The sequence below is a fragment of the Podarcis erhardii genome (assembly GCF_964252035.2).
Source record: "Podarcis erhardii genome assembly, chromosome: 6".
Taxonomy (NCBI): domain Eukaryota; kingdom Metazoa; phylum Chordata; class Lepidosauria; order Squamata; family Lacertidae; genus Podarcis; species Podarcis erhardii.
Window position 1 is genome coordinate 87,048,860 of NC_138510.1, and position 19,504 is coordinate 87,068,363.

Below are 19,504 nucleotides of genomic sequence, written 5' to 3' on the forward strand. Positions count from 1 at the left end.
CAGTACATCACTTCTTGAGTGGCTCTACACATCAAGTGCATGATTTTCATTTCAGGGACACCTGAAATCTGTTATTTAAAGAAAAGAAGTAATTAATTGCAGAACAGGCTTGAATTTAATGCACAGGGCTGAGAAGCTCAATTCTCAGGGCTGAGAACTCTTCATAGTTCAACAGTACCTATCTAAAATATACTGCTCTGAAGATAAGTGTGCTTATGCAAGTTACTCATATGAGTTCATGGGTAATATGCTTTTATGGGAACAAACAAAATAATGAGATAATGGACTGTGGTTCTCTTTATGTCTGCACTGATGAAACTATTTCTTGTACTGAACACAACCTTGTCAATGCTTTGGGAAAGAAACTGTGGGTTGTATCAAATTGACCCGCCTTGAGTGGTATCTGAGCTTTTCGTTGTGTCTCCTTATATAGCGTGGGACTGCATACATGCAAAAGTTTTTGTTGCTACTTTGCTTACCCTTGTTATGGGCATGGGAATCATTTTTAAAGTCACTTTCATATCGTTGTTGTTGTTGTTGTTGTTGTTGTTGTTGTTGTTGTTATCCGGCAGTATAAATCAGCTACCTTTCCAATATGGTGAAAAGCAAGAGGAAGAAGGGCAAGGTGGAGGAGAGGTTGGCACAGTGGTAGGAAGAGCAGAATAGCTCTGTTGCTGTGCCTGCACTGCAACAACCTCTCCACTGTATCAATACTCCACCTCTTAATTACCAGTAGCACCCCAGCAGCGAGAATACTACTGGCCCAAAAATGGAAACAGGAACAATTGCCAACGCTCGAAGAATGGAGAATGAAATTGATGGATTATGCAGAACTGGATAAACTAACAGGAAAGATCAGATATATACGAGATAAAAAGTTCATCGAAGACTGGGGAAAATTTACAGATTATCTGAAATGTGTATGTGATGAGCAAATAACGCTAGTGGGATTTCAAGAAGCTCTGTGAATGTTAGAGGACTATTGTATTGATGAAAACTAAGAGGTGAAGGTTTATAAAATGCAATATAAAATTAGGAAATGCGTTTTTAAAAATTTGAATAATGGATGATTGTCAGAGAGGTTGAAGGAAGTCAAAAAGGGAAAATATGTGACAAATTTAGATTGGATATTATAAATGTATGTTGGAAAATTTAATAATTAAAAAAAAAAAAAAACCAATAATAATTACCAGTAGCACCCTCTGAACTGGGAAGCCAAATGTGGAAGGTACTGTGTTATTAAATGTCAAAAGGAAGGTTTGGACAACAGCCCGGACTGGAAGGATTAACGATTTGGGAGTTGCTGCGTCATTAAACTTCAGAAACTTCAGATAACAGATTTGGGTAACAGCCAGGATTGGAATGGAATCAGAGGAAGCTGCACGGGCAAAAAGACAGTTGAAAAAAAGATACATATATGTCAGGGGTTCAGGGAGAGAGGCGCAGATGAGGGAGGAGACAGAGAGTGAGGGGGAAGGATTCCAGAGTGACGAGGAAGAGGATGACAATGACCCAAGATTGTCCATGAGTCCGTCCAGTGAATCGGAGGACTCCCAAAAGGGAGCCCCTCTGGTCAAGCCAAGGGGAGCTAGAGGGGGAAGCAGTCAGGAGCAGGGAAACGAAGGGGGAACCCCCAGTGGGAGTTGGAGAGCGAGACCGGCTGCTCCGCTGGAACGGAGTGAGGGGGGAGGAGTGACCAGTGTGTCAGAAGGAGCAGAAGAGGAAGCAGAGAGGGGAAGGAGATCAGGGCAAAACGTCCTGCCGGAAGGGGAGGAAAGTAGTATCGAGGGCAGTGTAACTGTCGAAGGGAAGGTCAGGGGCAACGTACGCGCGCCAAGTTCAAAATGGGAGGCGCGCGGAAATGAAGAGAGTCCTGGGGAGGAGCCTGGTCCCAAAGCCCGAAGGAGGGGGGAGGAGGCGGCAGAGGATTCAGCCTCTGGAGAGTCCCGAAGGGAGAGAACACAGGGGGACAGAAAGACCCTGCGGAAAAGGAAAGAGAGAAAGAGGTGGACCAGTACAAGCCTCTTAAACTGGTGTAGAGGGGGGACCGACTCAGAGGGGACTTCAGCGGTCTAAGCGTAACAGACGTAGAGTCACGGAGCTCGGATGTAAAGCTAATAATGTTCTTCAATAAAAGCTTTTGTACATAAGCTGGAGCGGACTTTGGTCTCTTGTGAGCTGGGACCACGGGTGACTCTGACAATATACAGATAAAGCTGTATTCGATGAATGAAAGGATATATGATGTCTGACATGATTGAAAATCACAGAGCCAGAGATGGAGAACTTTAAAGCGTTAAAATGGAGATGTGGAAAATATGGAAACAGCGAGGAGAGGCAGCATTGAGATTTGGAGATATGCTTCAAGGCCCAACTATGGGAAGTCCCGAAAAATTAATAATTATAATTTGGATGTTAATTTGGTATTTTTTATTTAAGTTTTTTTATTTTAATTGGATTATGATTTGATATGTTAATTGGATGTATTTTATTGGAAAATTAATAAAAATGATTTAACAAAAAAGAAAAGAAAAAAGAACTGGGAAGCCAAATGTTGAGCAATGCTATCCCATTCTACTCTGCCCCACTGGCTTCTGCCCATGGATGGAAAGGCGCAGGGAAAGAAAGAAGAAAGAGTCCCTACCAGGGAGGAATGGCAAGCTAAGCTGGTGGACTATGCAGAAATGGCAAAGCTCAGGAACCAAGAGGACAAAAACTTTTAAAAAGAATGGGGGAAATCTACAATCTATTTAAGAGACCATTGCAAGCAGATGAAGACATTGGCAGGATTTTAATCTCACTTGTAATGTAACAAATGCTATGGACAAGATGCAGGGCCAGATTTAGGTTTGATGAGGCCCTAAGCTACTGAAGGTAATGGGGCCCTTTATATGTCCAGCTGTCCTTTGTCAACAACAAATTGTTGCTGTTTTTTGTGTTGAATATATGCTATATGGTAATTTATGGACCTAATAGCTAACTAAAGCCATTTGTACATGTGGCCATGCAACCAGTCCATGCAGAATGTAGGCACCCTAAACATAGAAATGAACAAACCAGTGAAATTTTAGGGAGCAGGCGGGGCCCATTACTTACATCATAGGAGCCTACACAACACAATACACTGTTGCTATATGTAGGTTTTATTTTATTTGTTTGTTATCTTATATTTTGGAAATGTGCATCCAGTTTTTTTTTCCTTTAATTTTTTTGGGGGGGCCTCCAAGAGTGGGGCCCTAAGCTATAGCTTGTTTAGCTTATACGTAAGTCTGGCACTGACAATATGGATTGATATAAATATAGATTATAGAATAATATGCAGTTGTAAATGCTGACAATAGGACCAATGAAGGGGGTGGGGGGAAGTCTGGAGACTCAGAGTAATCTCTATATATGAATAAGCATTTGAATTGTAATTTTATATTTGTAAAATCAAATAAAAATTATTTCATTAAAAACAAAATACTCTGCCTCACTGGCTTCTAAGGTGGCCTGGGCAAAGGCCATCATCCTCAGGTCATAATTTAAGAGGACCAGAGACTGTGACAAGAGCTGGCTCCAACCATTGTGAGAAACTGGGCTCAGACAACACTTCTAAGGTAGCTGATTTGTTTTAGGGTTCTATCCTTGCTAACAGATACATACAATAGCCCCCCTCTCCCATCTACCTACTGTGAATCCTGGGGGTTTACAAATCTATGCATAACTGAGAGCATTGCGTGTCGAGGTCCCCAAGCCACCTCTCAAATAACTCACAACTCACACGTAATTTTTGTTTAAGGTTTTTGGCATAATTTTGGCCACAGCTTTATTAAAATACTTATCTCTGAGTGGTTGCTTAGGCATTGGTTAAGACTATCTATCCCCCCGCCTGGGACAGAACTGACTTCCGAACTCCATCGGATGCCAGTAAGGGAAAGCAATATCAGGGAGCAATGGAGCTGAGACACAGGCCCTCAGCACTCACCTGCATGCTTCCTGGGGCTTGCCAGCCCTAGCTCCTCTCCAGGGATTCGGACGAAACCGTGGCAAGCCGCTGGATTCCTTTAACGGAATTCCCTTCCGCAGCAGCATTGGAGGGGCAGGTCCATCCAATCCTTACCCCTCCTCCAACCAATTGATAACCAATGCCTAACCGCCAACCTTACAAGTTGTGATGATTTGCTACGCAGTAGGCAAAAACCAAATGGCCCAGCCAATCAGCCAGATGGACAAAATTCCTACCAGGCCCCTGTCCCAATGGCAGATGACCCCATGACAGGCATAGCAAGGTCAAGCAAAACCTCCAAACTTAGGGCAGGTGGGCAGGTGATCCAGCTCATGCAGCGAAAGAGAAAGCACCAAGCTGCGTGCTCAGAATTTAAACAGTTTGGTCCCTCCCACCAAATTTGCAACACAGCCAACCAATTAAATGCCAGAGTGATATTTTATTACCCTACCTAGCAACAGAGGGGTGACTCAGCGGACCCCACCACAACACGTGCTCTCATTTAGGGAGAACACGCTTTCTTGAATCCTGGCCTGGATCAAAGCATGGATACCTCATAAACATTACTCTGATCTTCACCTGTCTAAACCTATATATTCTTGTCACTCTATGACATTGTTTGTGAAGAGTCTATGCAGTCCAACAGGAAGACAGAATAAAATGTTGTTTATTGGCACAAAATCAGAATGGGGTTGAATGGCAAGGAGCTGACAGTCAGCTGATGCCTGGCAACTTAGCAGAGACACAACAAAAATCAATGGACATATGTGGCGATCTTGCACTGTGGTAGTACTTTCTGCAGCTGAAATGTCCTGCACATTTGCATTGTTCACGGGCATTATTTCATTTTGTTGGCTTTTTGCAGACTTTTAATGCTTTCTTTGTGTTTGAATGAGATGGAACCATTTGCAAAGGCTCAAGCCTCCATATCTGCTGCCAGGCATCCACCACAACATTCAAACAGGAATGTCTGCAAAAGCAGGGATAAGCTGCTGGTTCCCATTTATTCTGCCTCAGGAAAGACTGAGAAGTCAACAACATTTACCATTGGAGGTCCTTCTCTGTGTTCTGCCACTAAGGGAGGCAAAGCTAGCGATGACAGGGGACAGAAGCTTCTTGATTAACACCACAGCTATGGAGGGAGAAAGGTTGTTTTCTGCTGCTCCAGAGAAGCGGACACGGAGCAATGGTTCCAAACTACAAGAAAGAAGATTCCACCTAAACATTAGGAAGAACTTCCTGACAGTAAGAGCTGTTCGACAGTGGAATTTGCTGCCAAGGAGTGTGGTGGAGTCTCCTTCTTTGGAGGTCTTTAAGCAGAAGCTGGACAACCATATGTCAGGAGTGCTCTGATGGTGTTTCCTGCTTGGCAGGGGGTTGGACTCGATGGCCCTTGTGGTCTCTTCCAACTCTATGATTCTATGATTCTATGAATGCTCTCCAAGGAGAAGTTTGACTGGACAATCACTGAGGCCTTAAACATAGGAAGACAATACAGTTAATGAGTTTCCCCTGTATGTTAACAGAGCTGCTTTTGGGAAAACTTCGTTTTATCATGGTTTTATTCTCATTTTTAAAATTCTATTAAGGCTGTGTTTTAATCCCTAGGGGCCTTTGGGGCAGGGCCCTCCAGGATGTTTCTGGACTGAAACTCTCCCCATCCCACGTTGGCTTGGGGTGATGGGGGTGTTAAGTGTAGTAATTTAATTCACTGAAAATGTGAATGTTTGTATGCATCACTATGTGATTGGTTGGTAGCTGAACTCTAGAAAGTTCTCTAGCAGTTCTCATGTGATTGGCTAACGTTGGTCACATGGGAGGTATCTAGTGAAGGAAAGACTCCAATTTATGTGAGGCAAGATGACTGCGCTTTAGAATCCACTGTGAACACTGCTGAGTTGAATAGAGTGTTAGAGTGCCTCACCTCTTCTCTGCTGGAAAGAAAAAGAGCAAAGCTATAGGAGAAGGTAAAAGTCTCGCATAGGAGCTACAAGGCATGGCCTAATTGAGACACAGAAGGCTGAGCTCTGGAAAGAAAGGATAATACATTTCTTTGGAAATTAGAAGAAGAGACAGTAAGCCCATGCTTGGAGAAGCATGCAACTGTAAAAATTACAAATATCTATAAGTTTCTGCAATGAAGTTTTTGAATGTAAATTCTGGGCATTGGTTTAATTTCCAAAGAAGGATGTCAGTCATAGATATTATTTGTGCTTCTTAGCTTACTTCAACAGGGAGTTGGAATCCTGACTTATGGGAACAGAAAGCTAGCATATACTTATTTCTCTAAATAAAATAAATGAGGAGTAGCCTCACATGATTTATTTCTAGACTGCAAGTGTGGAGATCAAAGGTTTGAAATCTCATATGAAAGACCTGCTTAAGGGGCACATGCCAGATGTTTCTGCTCTCTCCAGGTCACCTTACATTCTCTACTAGGGTCCAGTAGTCCAAGTCAACCTGTAGCAATGGACTGGCAGTAATTTTACAAACTAAGTATTATGAGGATTGCAGCAATATCAAACCCATGTAAAGTGGCCTGTGTGGGATAAAATCCTTATCTAAGACAAATGGCTTTCTAAATTAACAGGAATGGCAAGGGAAATTAACAGGAAACACAAAAGACGCTTACATTTGAGCCTGATGTATTAGAAACTTCTTATCCATGGAGGACAAATCTTTTTTAAAATGTGCTAATGCTATTAAGCTTAAGTTAGGGTGAACTGTTCTCTATTAAGACAACAATGATAGGAGCAAAATGTTATCTTCTGACCTCAAAAGTATTGGCTTGTTACCAAAAGCCACTCGCCAGAATCGGAGGGAATTAGGTGGAAATACATCACATTCAGTTCTATGGACTTACAGTGCTAAGTATGCTGTAGCATTTGTGCAAGCTATGTCTCCGTGGTTCTCTTGAATTTACAGAGGCTTATTCCCAGATAAGCGCGGGTAAAACCTCAGCGCCTAGGACTTGCCGATCGCATGGTCGGCGGTTTGAATCCCCGTGGCGGGGTGCATTCCCATCGTTCGGTCCCAGCGCCTGCCAACCTAGCAGTTCGAAAGCACCCCCGGGTGCAAGTAGATAAATAGGGACCGCTTACCAGCGGGAAGGTAAACAGCATTCCGTGTGCTGCACTGGCTCACCAGATGCAGCTTGTCACGCTGGCCACGTGACCTGGAAGTGTCTGCGAACAGCGCTGGCTCCCGGCCTATAGAGTGAGATGAGTGCACAACCCTAGAGTCTGGCAAGACTGGCCCGTACGGGCAGGGGTACCTTTACCTTTACCTTTATTCCCAGATAAATGAGTTAGATTAGCAGCCTTAGATATACAGACACCCACTGATTTCACTAGCTGTGCATAGAATCCACTGCATTTTAAGGCTGTAATCCAGACACACTTGCCTGCTTGGAGTATGTCCCTTTCAGCTCAGTGGGACTTACTGATGGGTAGGCGGGAGTAGGATTGCCCTGCAAATCACTTTTGATATGTCCTTTAATTATTTCAGTTTCCACCCTAGAATGCTCTCCCCAGGGAGATACGTCTGACACCTTCGTTAGGCACCAGACGAAAACATTCCTCTTTAACCAGGCTTTGGGCTGATTTACATCTTATACCCTCCTTCTAGGAGGGGGGAGGGGGTTATTACTTTTTCGTTCTTCTTGTTTTTGCGTGTTCAGACCCAGAGACCTCCCCTCTAAAGAAAGACACATTTGACTCAAATTATAGTTTTGGTTTTTGGCAGAATTTAGGCCACAACTTTATTGATTGCAGAAAAGTGAGTGGTTGCATAGGCTCTGGTTCGACTAGCTCCCTGCACCCTTGCAGGTAGCCCTGACCCAGAGCTCTATCATAAGTCAGCCAAGGGTGAACACCTGAGGTAGGTGAAAAGCCTGGGAGCAGACTCTATTCACTCCCCAGATGCTCCCCTGGACTCAGGCACGGGCACAACCCCCCTCTCAGGGGTTGACCAAACCAAGTTGAGTCCCTGGATTCCTTTAACCGAATACCCTTCACATAGGGATGGTGAGACATCTTCCCGAAAACTGACTGATCACTGTGCTAGATTTCAACTCCTACTTCACACATTAAACACTCACTTCCGTTTGAGACTCAGGAAACACCGTAACAGGAAATGAGGCTGCCATCGGGGGTTGCAATGGAACTGATGATTCACCGTGCTAGAGAAGAAACTGATTTTTTTAAGTTTCTTCTCCCGTTAGATTCACAAAATGTTTAGGGGTATGCGTACCCCTGCGTTGTCCCCCACCCCAGAAAAAAAGCACTGTACACTGTTGAGTACTGAATGCACTGTATTCAATCTGCATTCCGTTCACTTGGCAAAAATGAGAACTACTTTCAAGTGTGGTTCAAAGTGTTATGAACTAATTCAGTGAACTTTGTTAAATGAAGCTAGTTCATTACAAGCACTGATCTCCAAAATCTCTTAAGTAACCTTTAATATTTAAGTGTGTGTGTGTGTGTATTCCATTCATGCCTAATTGTTTCAGTCAGAATTGACCACCTATGTGCCCTCAATATATAATTTCCTTCTTAGTTTATAATGTCCACAGACAGTTAATTTTATGCTCAGACTCCACTTCTCAATAACATATTGTTTCTGGGTAAATGAGGCTATTTTATTTAAATGTCTGCTTAAGGGGAGGGCACTTTTGGTTAAGTTGGAAGCAAAAAAATATCCTCATTAAGAGAAAGCAGTAAGTAACTAACATCTTGCCACAGGGGGAAAAAAAATCTGGCAAAGTATATTTCTCAACAGCTAGAGATAACCCCAATTCCACAATCACATATGGTAGTTTCTCTTCTTTCTTAATATTGTACCAGACGCAATAGCACCTAGGAGTCATTTAATACAAATAACTGAATCTCAGTTAATTCTCCATCTGCTGTTCCAGATTGGCTACTTTTGCTGATATTAAGCTCACTTAGACTGCCGATACATTCCACTCGCTGCTCAAGAAACATAGTGGCAGAATGCAATGAATCTTTAATACTTTAAGCTTTGTCTATAAAATTTGCGAACAAAAAACACCTTATAATGCAGGAGTGGAAAACTGGCTGCCCTCCAGATTTTGTACGACTCCCGTCAGCCCCAAGCAGCACAGGCAATGGTTAGAAATGATGGTAGTTGGTTTTCAAAGACAATTGGAGGGCCACCAGAACCCATTCTCTGTAATAATGCTTCAGTGCTACAGCAAAATGGTTACACCTTTAGAATTAATTCCAACTGTATTTTTTTTAAAATAATATTTATTGCTTTTAAACCTTACAAAAAAAAGAAGGGAAAAAAAGGGAAAAAAAGAAAAAGGAAAAAAAGAAAAAACAATACATTACAATATACACAACGCAACATTAACACATTAAACTAAACAAAACAGAACAAAAACAGTTTAAAAACATACATTATACCATTTCAATGTCTTATCCTTCATTCCCTTGTTTCCTCGACCTCCTCTCACCTCCCTTTTTGTATTCCAATTCTATTAGTTGTTTCAGCAATTCCTTTCAATCTTTCTCTATTTTCTGTTTTATAATTATCTTGACTTATTTTAACCTTATTTTCCATTAATACTATAATACTTATTTATGCTTAATTCCTTATAACATTTCTACTAAAGCCATATAATTTCATTCCAACATTTTTCTAACACTCATTAATTTTACAATATTTCCAATCTTTTTCCAATCTTCTTCCACCGTCTCTTCTCCCTGGTCTCGGATTCTGCCAGTCATTTCCGTCAATTCCATATAGTCCATCAACCTGGTGATCTTCTGTCTGAGGCTCTTAACTCTATTCCAAGTCCCTTCTGCAGGTCTTCTTCATATTTATACATGCACTTTACTTTGTCTTCTGCTGATCTTGTTCTTAATTTCCTTCCTTTGATGCTGAAGAGCAGATCTCGGGGGATCTCCGACCTAGCAATGTTTTTATTCCTTCTTGACAGGTCAGCCAAATCTCCGTAGTTAAAACTAAAATCCAAAAGATATTTCAGGACGTGTTTCAAAATTCCTCCAAATCTGAAGGTCCCCACAACTCCAATCTCCTCCTGACCCAGGTCCAGGTCCCAAAGGTCAGTAAATCCCTGCATGAGGGGATCTATCCTTCCCCAGTCCAAGCAGGGCTCCAATCCTCAAAATCTGACTTTCTCTGAATTCACTCATAGAAGGCAACAACTTATAATCATCAAATTGCCTCTGTAAAACTGGGGCTCTCTCCCTCTCCACTTGTATTACTTTAGGTTCAGCAACAACAACTTTCTCCCTCGCGTTCTCCACAGTTTGCCATATCAAAATAGATTCCTGTGTCGATTCCTGAATAGTTTCTGTATAGATATTCACTTTTTGTCCAAAATTAGTCACTTTTTGACCCAAATTGTCAATTTTAATAGTCATCACGTCCATCTTCTTGTGGAGCTGTTCCAATGAATCACTTATCTTACAAAATGCAGTCACTAAGGCTTCTTCTGTCGACATTCTTAAACCATCTAAGGTCAATCCCTGGTTCTCACAATTTTTTATCTTGCAGCTGGAAATCCCCCCAGATCAACTCCTATAACAGCTTCAAGGGCTCCCTCTAGAGGGAAACAATTTCTATTTGTATTGATCATGTTAGGCACAGTTCAAGCAATAAAATTTGTTTCAATTTTCAGTTACTTTTACTCCTTTTTAAATGCAGAAGGAGACAATGGAAACAATGTATTTCTCTTATTTAACTAGGTATCAACAACAATGAACTTTCCCAAAACGTTGGTCTTGCTAGCAGCCCATTTCCAGGTTCAGAACAGTGGTAATTTGACTTTCTTCCCTCTCTCCTGCAGGCTTACGCGATCCAAATTCCCCCCCCTTCTCCTGCTTCCAAGGGGGGTTTAATGATTTTAGCCGATGGAAATTTAATCCTTTACAGAGGACTTTCCAAGACTTTAGCTTACAAGCTTTTTGCTTCAATCTATTTACAAAAGGGGAAGGCGGACTTCCTATTTAGAGCCTCCCCGTTTCAGTGCCAAATTAAGACGTTTAAGAATCCAATTTTCCGTTTTACTCACGGGTAGTTGTTTAGAATCAAATTGTCCACAGGAAAAAGTCAGCGCTCTCCGGCAAGAGCAATCAATTCGAAAAAATTTGAAAAAAAGCAATCAATTCGAAGCACCGCGCTGCTCACCCCACGTCGCTCCGGATCCCCGAAACCGGGTCTCCCCGCGAGTAGGGGAGGCGCAAAAGGTGCCAGCTGAATCCCACGTTCACAGGCTTCTCCCGCCTGCGATATTAGTGGCTCTCCGCCTTCGCCGTCGTGGCCAGACCCTAATTTCCATGGAGCGAATTCCTCCCAATCAGAGGAATTACTCCATTGCCGGAGGCGCCAACCCGGAAGTCTAATTAATTCAGATATTGGAGTCTCAGCTTCAGGATCTGTCCTTCCAGTGAGCACTCAGGGCTGATTTCCTTAAGAATGGATAGGTTTGATCTTCTTGCAGTCCATGGGACTCTCAAGAGTCTCCTCCAGCACCATAATTCAAAAGCATCAATTCTTTGGCGATCAGTTTTCTTTATGGTCCAGCTCTCACTTCCATACATCACTACTGGGAAAACCATAGCTTTAACTATACGGACCTTTGTTGGCAAGGTGATGTCTCTGCTTTTTAAGATGCTGTCTAGGTTTGTCAGTGCTTTTCTCCCATGAAGCAGGTGTCTTTTGTGACTGCTGTCACCATCTGCAGTGATTATGGATCCCAAGAAAGTAAAATCTCTCACTGCCTCCATTTCTTCCTCTTCTATTTACCAGGAGGTGATGGGACCAGTGGCCATGATCTTCATTTTTTTGATGTTGAGCTTCAGACCATATTTTGCGCTCTCCTCTTTCACCCTCATTAAAAGGTTCTTTAATTCCTCCTCACTTTCTGCCATCAAGGTTGTGTCATCTGCATATCTGAGGTTGTTGATATTTCTTCCGGCGATCTTAATTCCGGCTTGGGATTCATCCAGCCCAGCTTTTCGCATGATGAATTCTGCATATAAGTTAAATAAGCAGGGAGACAATATATAGCCATGTCATACTCCTTTCCCAATTTTGAAATGGGAGTGCCTGATCACCTGAGAAATCTCTTGCTATAATACACACTGGCTATTTTATGTGCATGTGCACAAGGACAAATACAGCATCCTTGCTTTTCTCATCTTCTTTCTTCTTGACACAGCTTGGCTCAAAAAAAAAAAAAAAAAAACAGAAATAAGAAGAAACAAACAAAAGAAAATTAGTAGATTTGGATTACAGCCATTCTCGAATGTTGGAGTCTCATCTTAGTTCCTTGAAGAAGAAAAAGTGTTAATTACATAAACCAGATGTACAAGTTAATTTTTACATGTTTACAAGAATTTTGCAAATCGAAATTTCCAAGGCATCAGCCAGAGTTCTCTTAAATACACATTCTGCAAGATATGGATGGTTAATTTCAGTCTAAAACATTAAACGGCATTTTGGCAAGAGAATTGGCAATTAGCTAGGAAAACTGACGACTATGAGCTTCTGGGTTACTTGACATTCAGAGAACAAAATCAAAGCACCTTTAGCTTATTTTCTAATAATCAACTAATGGGAAGCAGTGTCTAATCAATTCTGTTTGAATTTGTGAAAGGAGAAACCATTGTGATATTTCTCTCGGTGCTTTCAAATGTTATCATTAGTAATTGGGTGAGCAGAGCATCTCTCAAAATCGACATTACATCATGGTCATCATCCTTACTAAGATTTAACAAATGGTTATTTGGCATGTTATGTTGCATATTAATTCAGATCCCAGTCTTCTCTCAGTACAGCCTATTTCAAGGTATTAAAATAAATTGGGTTATACCCTTACCTGCCCCAAAGGACAGAATAATAATAAAAATTTGCCTGCTATGTACATTGCAGTCTTTTGAGTGCCATTTGAAGATGTTTTTCTTTCCCAGGTTCTTCCATCTTTAAATCTTAGATATTTTTAGATCCTTTATATTAATAATAATAACAACAGCAACAGCAGCAGCAGCATCATCAACAACAATTTATTATTTATACCCTGCCCATCTGACTGGGTTTCCCCAGCAACTCTGGGCTGCTTCCAACAAAAGATTAAAAATACATTAAAACATCAGTCATTAAAAACATCCCTAAACAGTGCTGCCTTCAGATGTCTTCTAAACGTGAGATAGTTGTTTATTTCTTTGACATTTGATGGGAGGGCGTTCTACAGGGCGGGCGCCACCACCAGGAAGGCCCTCTGCCTGGTTCTCTGTAACTTCGCTTCTCGCAGCGAGGGAACTGCCAGTAGGAACTCGGTGCTGGACATACTGAATACAAATACCATAGTGGATAGATGAGTGGATAGATAGATAACTTGTGGATCAAACCAAAGGCCAATTTTGTCCAGCACCCGAGTTCTTACAGTAGCCAGCCAAATGCCTCCAGGGAAGCCCACAGGGCTCCTGGAAGCAGGACATGACCACAGAGGTTTCATGGAATTATTATGGTTAACAGAAAATGACACACACATATCATCCTCCATGATTTTGTCTAACTCTGTCTACAGCCAACTAACTGATGATCCGCTATCTGTTGCGGAATGTGTTCCCATACATTACAATGCAACATGGATGGATAAAGAGTAATCTATTGGTGTGAGGTCTATGGGAGTGGAAGGGACACAGAGCAATCAGCTGCCTTGGACATACTGTAAGAACATCTGTGTTAATGGCAAGAGAGACCCTGACTCACATTTAAATGTAGACATCTGAGTACACAGACAATAACTAGTTCTGCACTGGAACCAAGAAACCATGTCTTGACATTACTATTATCTCCAATGCCGTTACTATTATTTAATTCTATGCATAATCAAATTTTTAGCTGGGATTTCATAACCACAAGCTTTGATTAGGAAAGACAGTATATAATGAGTTCATACCAGAACAAATATACACCTTAATTGCAAATGGTCTTTTATTAAAAGTCCATTAAAAAGTTAATTAAAGTAACAAGTGAGGGAAAGATGATCATGTCATTAGAGTAACAAATCTGTTGGTCTGTGTCATAATTTTTGCCAGGGTGTACCACTCTAACATTTCCACTTATTTATTTATTTTCAGGATCTAGAAGCATGATGAAGTCTACCAATCTGGAATGTAAATTGAAATGCTGGCCACTTCTACACTTCAAGATGGAAGAAAAAAGGGTTCATCTTACAATATAAAAAAACAGAAACACACAACGTACATCACAAACAAAACAATTACCCTCTCCCCCCAGTTTCAATGGCCGTAGATGGTTTAATTAGCCAAAGACCTGGGAGAAGAATAATGTTTCCCCTGGCACCTAAAGATATGTACCAAAGGGGCCAGGTGAGCCTTCCTCGTATTGCCACCCTCTGGACCTTTTGAAGAAAGGTATCAGATGGTGGTTGCTGGGTCAGTTCACTTGGGGAGACAGTTCTTGAGGTATTGCAGTCCTGAGTTGTTTCTTCTTCTGGAAGCGATTTTGGGTGGCTAATTTCACTTTCTGAAAAATACTTTTTTAGTGAAGTATCTGACATTTTAAAACGCTCTTCTGAAAAGGATAATCCACAGTATGTTTCAGAGTGCAAATGCATTGAAAGAAATAACTTTATATCAACCAGTACTGTTCAGGTCTTGTGTGAAAACAAAAACAACAACACACAAAAAATATATCCATGAATTACCTTGAGGTGATGGGTGGAAGTTACGGCTTGTATTTCTGAAGATGAAAGATGCTATGTTGTTATGCCTGAGGATTATAGGCCTCTGTTGTTTCTGGAGGTTTTTCAGAAACATGGGATGCTATGTTAAGGGGGTCAAGTCAATATCTGGTAGGTTAAGGATGGCACCTGATGGAATTTGGTAGTTATGAAGAATTGACTTTTCTGGAACAGAGGCGGCCTCAGAGCAGAACTAACAGATGCAGATCTCCATCCAAATAATGTGTACACATGTTTTGTACTGGTGAAAATAGCTTTGCAAAAAAAGTGTGCATATAAGAGAAGATTGCATATTGGTCAAATTTTGCAGTACAGTGCTGATGAATTTTCATTAGGATTTCAGATCAGAAAAATGAGAAACTTCCATTGACAGATTTGCTCATCCTTGCACCATAGACAGGACTGTTTTCAAATGTTGATTTCACCCCTTCAGCTCCATTGAGTCCCTGTCTTTGACTTGTCAAAAAACACACACCAAGGAAACCTTATCTGGATATATTGAAAGTCAAAGTGATTTGCCTGAATGCATTACCAATCTTGATATAAAATAAGGTTCTATACATTGCATACTAAGATAACATAATGGAAAAGGCTTTAAGCCTTAATAATTCAGCTAAAATGGCTGTTACAAAAAGTCTGCTCTGACTGTTTTTCAGAGATGAAGGTTTCAGTTAATGCTGTGTCAGAATGAACAAAGAATGAAACCCCTTTAGTTAATCATGACTTGTGCAGACTATTCTGTATTAGCTATCCCTCTTGAATTGCTGGCTCAGTGTCACTAACAATTCCCCTAAGAAGAAGCATATTTGTTCCCCTAAATAGAACTGTCCATGGACCCATATCTCTTTCTGACACCTGGCGAAAATGGAGCAAAGATGTAATTCTAATCAAGTAATGGCTTCAGACCGTTTATAAATATGATTATTTTAGAACTATATTTTACATCTCTTAGTCCTTCACAAGAATGTCCTCTCAATAAACTCTCATTTGTCTGAGTAATATACCTATTCCTGAATGAGCCTTCTCTGCTTGCCTCTTCATTTTCTATTCCTGAGTAACTTAGGGTGCCTCCCAGTTGTCACTGTTTTACACAGGCATCCCCAAACTCCAGCCCTCCAGATGTTTTGGGACTACAACTCCCATCATCCCTAGCTAACAGGACCAGTGGTCAGGGGTGATGGGAATTGTAGTCCCAAAACATCTGGAGGGCTGAGTTTGGGGGTGCATGGTTTTACAGGAGGAATTCAGGTGCATGCCACAAATTTAGCTTTGTGCAGTTGGAGTAATCTGTTTCCATAGTACAAAAAAAGTAATTAAACACACACACATACACACACATGGAGATTGGGGTTATGGAACTGATAAAGAAATAGATTGTCACTCTTTGATGAGCAAATGGGTAACAGGAAGATGTATGAACACCCTGCAAGCGAATCAGGACGAATGCTTATTACTGTATAACTGCCCCACAAAGAAATCAGAATGAATGCTCAATAAAGACTGGACATAGTCTAAGGTCCTGTGGCGTTTGCCTCCTAGGTGGGTCATAAGGAAAGGGTTAAAATGAGTGTGATGTGATTGGCCAGTGGAAACTGATAGGAGGAGTTAGGGTTAGAGGGAGAGTTGTGTGAAAGTCAGTTGAGAGTTGGGAGTTGAAGAAGGAAGAGGGAGGATATAAGTCAGTGGGTTGGTCGAGCTGTGTGGTGGGAGAGTGAGAGGAATTGTTAGGTGGAGTCAGATAGATAGATAGTTGGGATAATCAGTTTGAAGTTGTTAGGAACGAATAAGACAGTTGAGGAAGTAAAATTAAGAAACTGCCAAGAAAAATTAACTGAAACCATAAGTTTGTTCATGCCTATAAAATAAACTTGATTATTTGTTAATGTTACCAACTGACTGGACTCCATGTGTACCCGTGAGAAACGGGTTGGTGGCAGCGAAGAAAGCAATCACAGTTGTGGCACAGGGTCAATAGACCATCAAACGTCCGGGGGCCCTGTGTGATCGCCACAGGTCCACATAAGCATTTTGCAAGCAAATCGGGATAAATGTGCAATAAAGTGAAATACAGTGGTGCCCTGCAAGACGAATGCCTCGCAAGACGGAAAACCCGCTAGACAAAAGTGTTTTCCGTTTTGGAGGTGCTTCGCAAAACGAATTTCCTATGGGCTTGCTTCGCAAGACGAAAATGTATTGTGAGTTCCTGCGTTTTCCCCCTTTCCCCCCTTTTTCTAAGCCGCTAAGCCGCTTATCAGCTGATCTGCTAAGCCGCTAAGCCGTTTATCTGCTAAGCCTCTTATCAGCTGATCCGCTAAGCTGCTAAGCCACTAATAGCGCTAATCCGCTAATGGGCTTGCTTTGCAAGACGAAAAAACCGCAAGACGAAGAGACTTGCGGAACAGATTCTTTTCGTCTTGCGAGGCACCACTGTAAACAGGTCATGTGCAATGAACAGCTTGCAGAGGCTTTGGTTAGGAGCTTCCAACATGTTGGAACACTCTCAGGACACTAGGAAAATCTGAATGTTGCCATTTTAGCCTTATAATTTGTGTGTGTGTGTGTGTGTGTGTATAGTTCAGTCCAAAGCCAGTGAAAGATAAACCATACTGCATTGCATTTTAGTCGTCAGTGAAATACCCTGCCTATCCCTAGGCCCTGTGGGAGGTCACAAGTAAACACAAATTCCATCCAAACTGTCTCATCATCAAGACTGCTGCCTGGCAGATAATCTTCTTTTAAGTGCCATATTTTGTAGTGAAGGACTGTTGTAAGGATTACTGAAAGAACATTTGTGAACGGCTCTGAGTACTATGAAGTTTTCTGATTGCTATTATTCCGCAGTGGCATTATGCAGAGGGTATTTGTTTCAAAAAGGAATATCTCACTTATAAGTTACAGCTAACAGAGTCACTATAGGACCATAGCAACCAACTAAAAAAGCAATTGAATACCATCAAACCATCACAAATAGCATAACATTTCAGGAGCTCTACTTTCCTTAAAGCCTATCCTACTGCTTCACCACCCCAGAAAAAAAGCCTTTCTGACCATTCAAGTCCAAATTCTCCAAGTGTCCCTACTTTCCTGGTTTCTGATTTGATCCTGGAATGTCCTGCTTTTCCTTAGATCATCCCTATTTTCTGACAAAATGAGTCTTCCAATCATTCTCATTATACAGTTTATACTGTTGTCGCTTTTTTGTCAGAAGTCTTTTTTATTTGAGTGTTTATTTAAGTATTAATTAGAAAGATTAAGTTTTTTATGCACGTAAATCTGCTTTTTCTTCTTTCTGCATTTTCTTCTTTTCTTTCTTCTTGTTTTTCCTTTAATTTTCTTTTTGTAGTATGAGATTGTAAATTCTTTGTATATGTGTGTAATTTAAATTATTTATTTATTTATTAAAAAAGAACATCCCTATTTTCATCAGAGAAGTATTGGAGAAGATGTCTCCATTTTCATCGGAGAAATGTTGGAGGTTACGCAGGTCTAAGGCCTAGGCAGGACCACCGGCTCATGACATTTTGGCACCTGAGGGGAACCCACAATGTGCTGCTTCCCACCCCAACAGCAATGAAGTGGTGAGTGAAGATCTACATCAGGAACAAGAGAACAAGGGAAGAATAAAGATCCACAGTGGGATCTGCTACCATTGTAGGGCCTGCCATATGAGGCCACCTCACCTTGCCTCATGACTGGGCGATCCCTGTGCCAGGGTCTCACTGAGGTCTGGCTGACACCTGTACCGCTTCTGGATATTTGCATGATTGCATTCTCCTTGATACCTCCCAACATATAGAAAGCAAACATGCCAGGGAAAAGAGTTCTGGCTTAACCTTCACCTTGATATGCTAGCTTTCCTTCTGCAGGGAGGAACATTTTGCGAAGGCAGCCATTCATTCATGAAGTATGCAACACGGTCTGAAGTGCTACAGCTGATCGTGCAGCCTAGTAGACCAAATTAACCATCTCAGTGAGAATGAAGCCTTAGCCACCTCTTTGAAGGCTTTGAGCCTAGCAACTGCCAGGGGCTAAAAAGTGTAACTGGGAGGCTGCAACCACTAACAAGGCCCTCAGTCTATTTCCCAAACTTGGGTCTCCAGCTGTTTTTGGACTGCAATTCCTATTATCCCTGACCACTGGTCCTGCTAGCTTGGGATAATGGGAGTTGTGGTCCAAAAACAACAGGAGACCCAGTGTTGGAAAATCCTGGCCTAGTGCTTCTTGAACTTCAGATAGAGGAGCGTTTGAAGCAAGACTTTCCAAGAAGAAGAAGAGGAGGAAAAGGAGGAGTTTGGATTTGATATCCCACTTTATCACTACCCAAAGGAGTCTCAAAGTGGCTAACAATCTCCTTTCCCTTCCTCCCCCACAACAAACACTCTGTGAGGTGAGTGGGGCTGAGAGACTTCAAAGAAGTATGACTAGCCCAAGGTCACCCAGCAGCTGCATGTGGAGGAGCAGGGGCACGAACCTGGTTCACCAGATTACGAGTCTACCGCTCTTAACCACTACACCACACAAGGTACTGAGGCATAGGGAAGGGTCACAGCTCAGTGGCAGAGCAACTGTTTTGCATGAAGTAAGTCCCATTGCAATGCCTGGCATCTTCAGGTGGGGCTGCTAAAAACACCTGTGTGACCAAACTAGATAGTCCAATGGAATGACTTAGCAGAAGGCAGCTTTCTGTCCCTCTGTTCTGAACAGAAGGATATATGTCACCGATTTGAGGGATGGGTACCTATAAGTGACTTGCC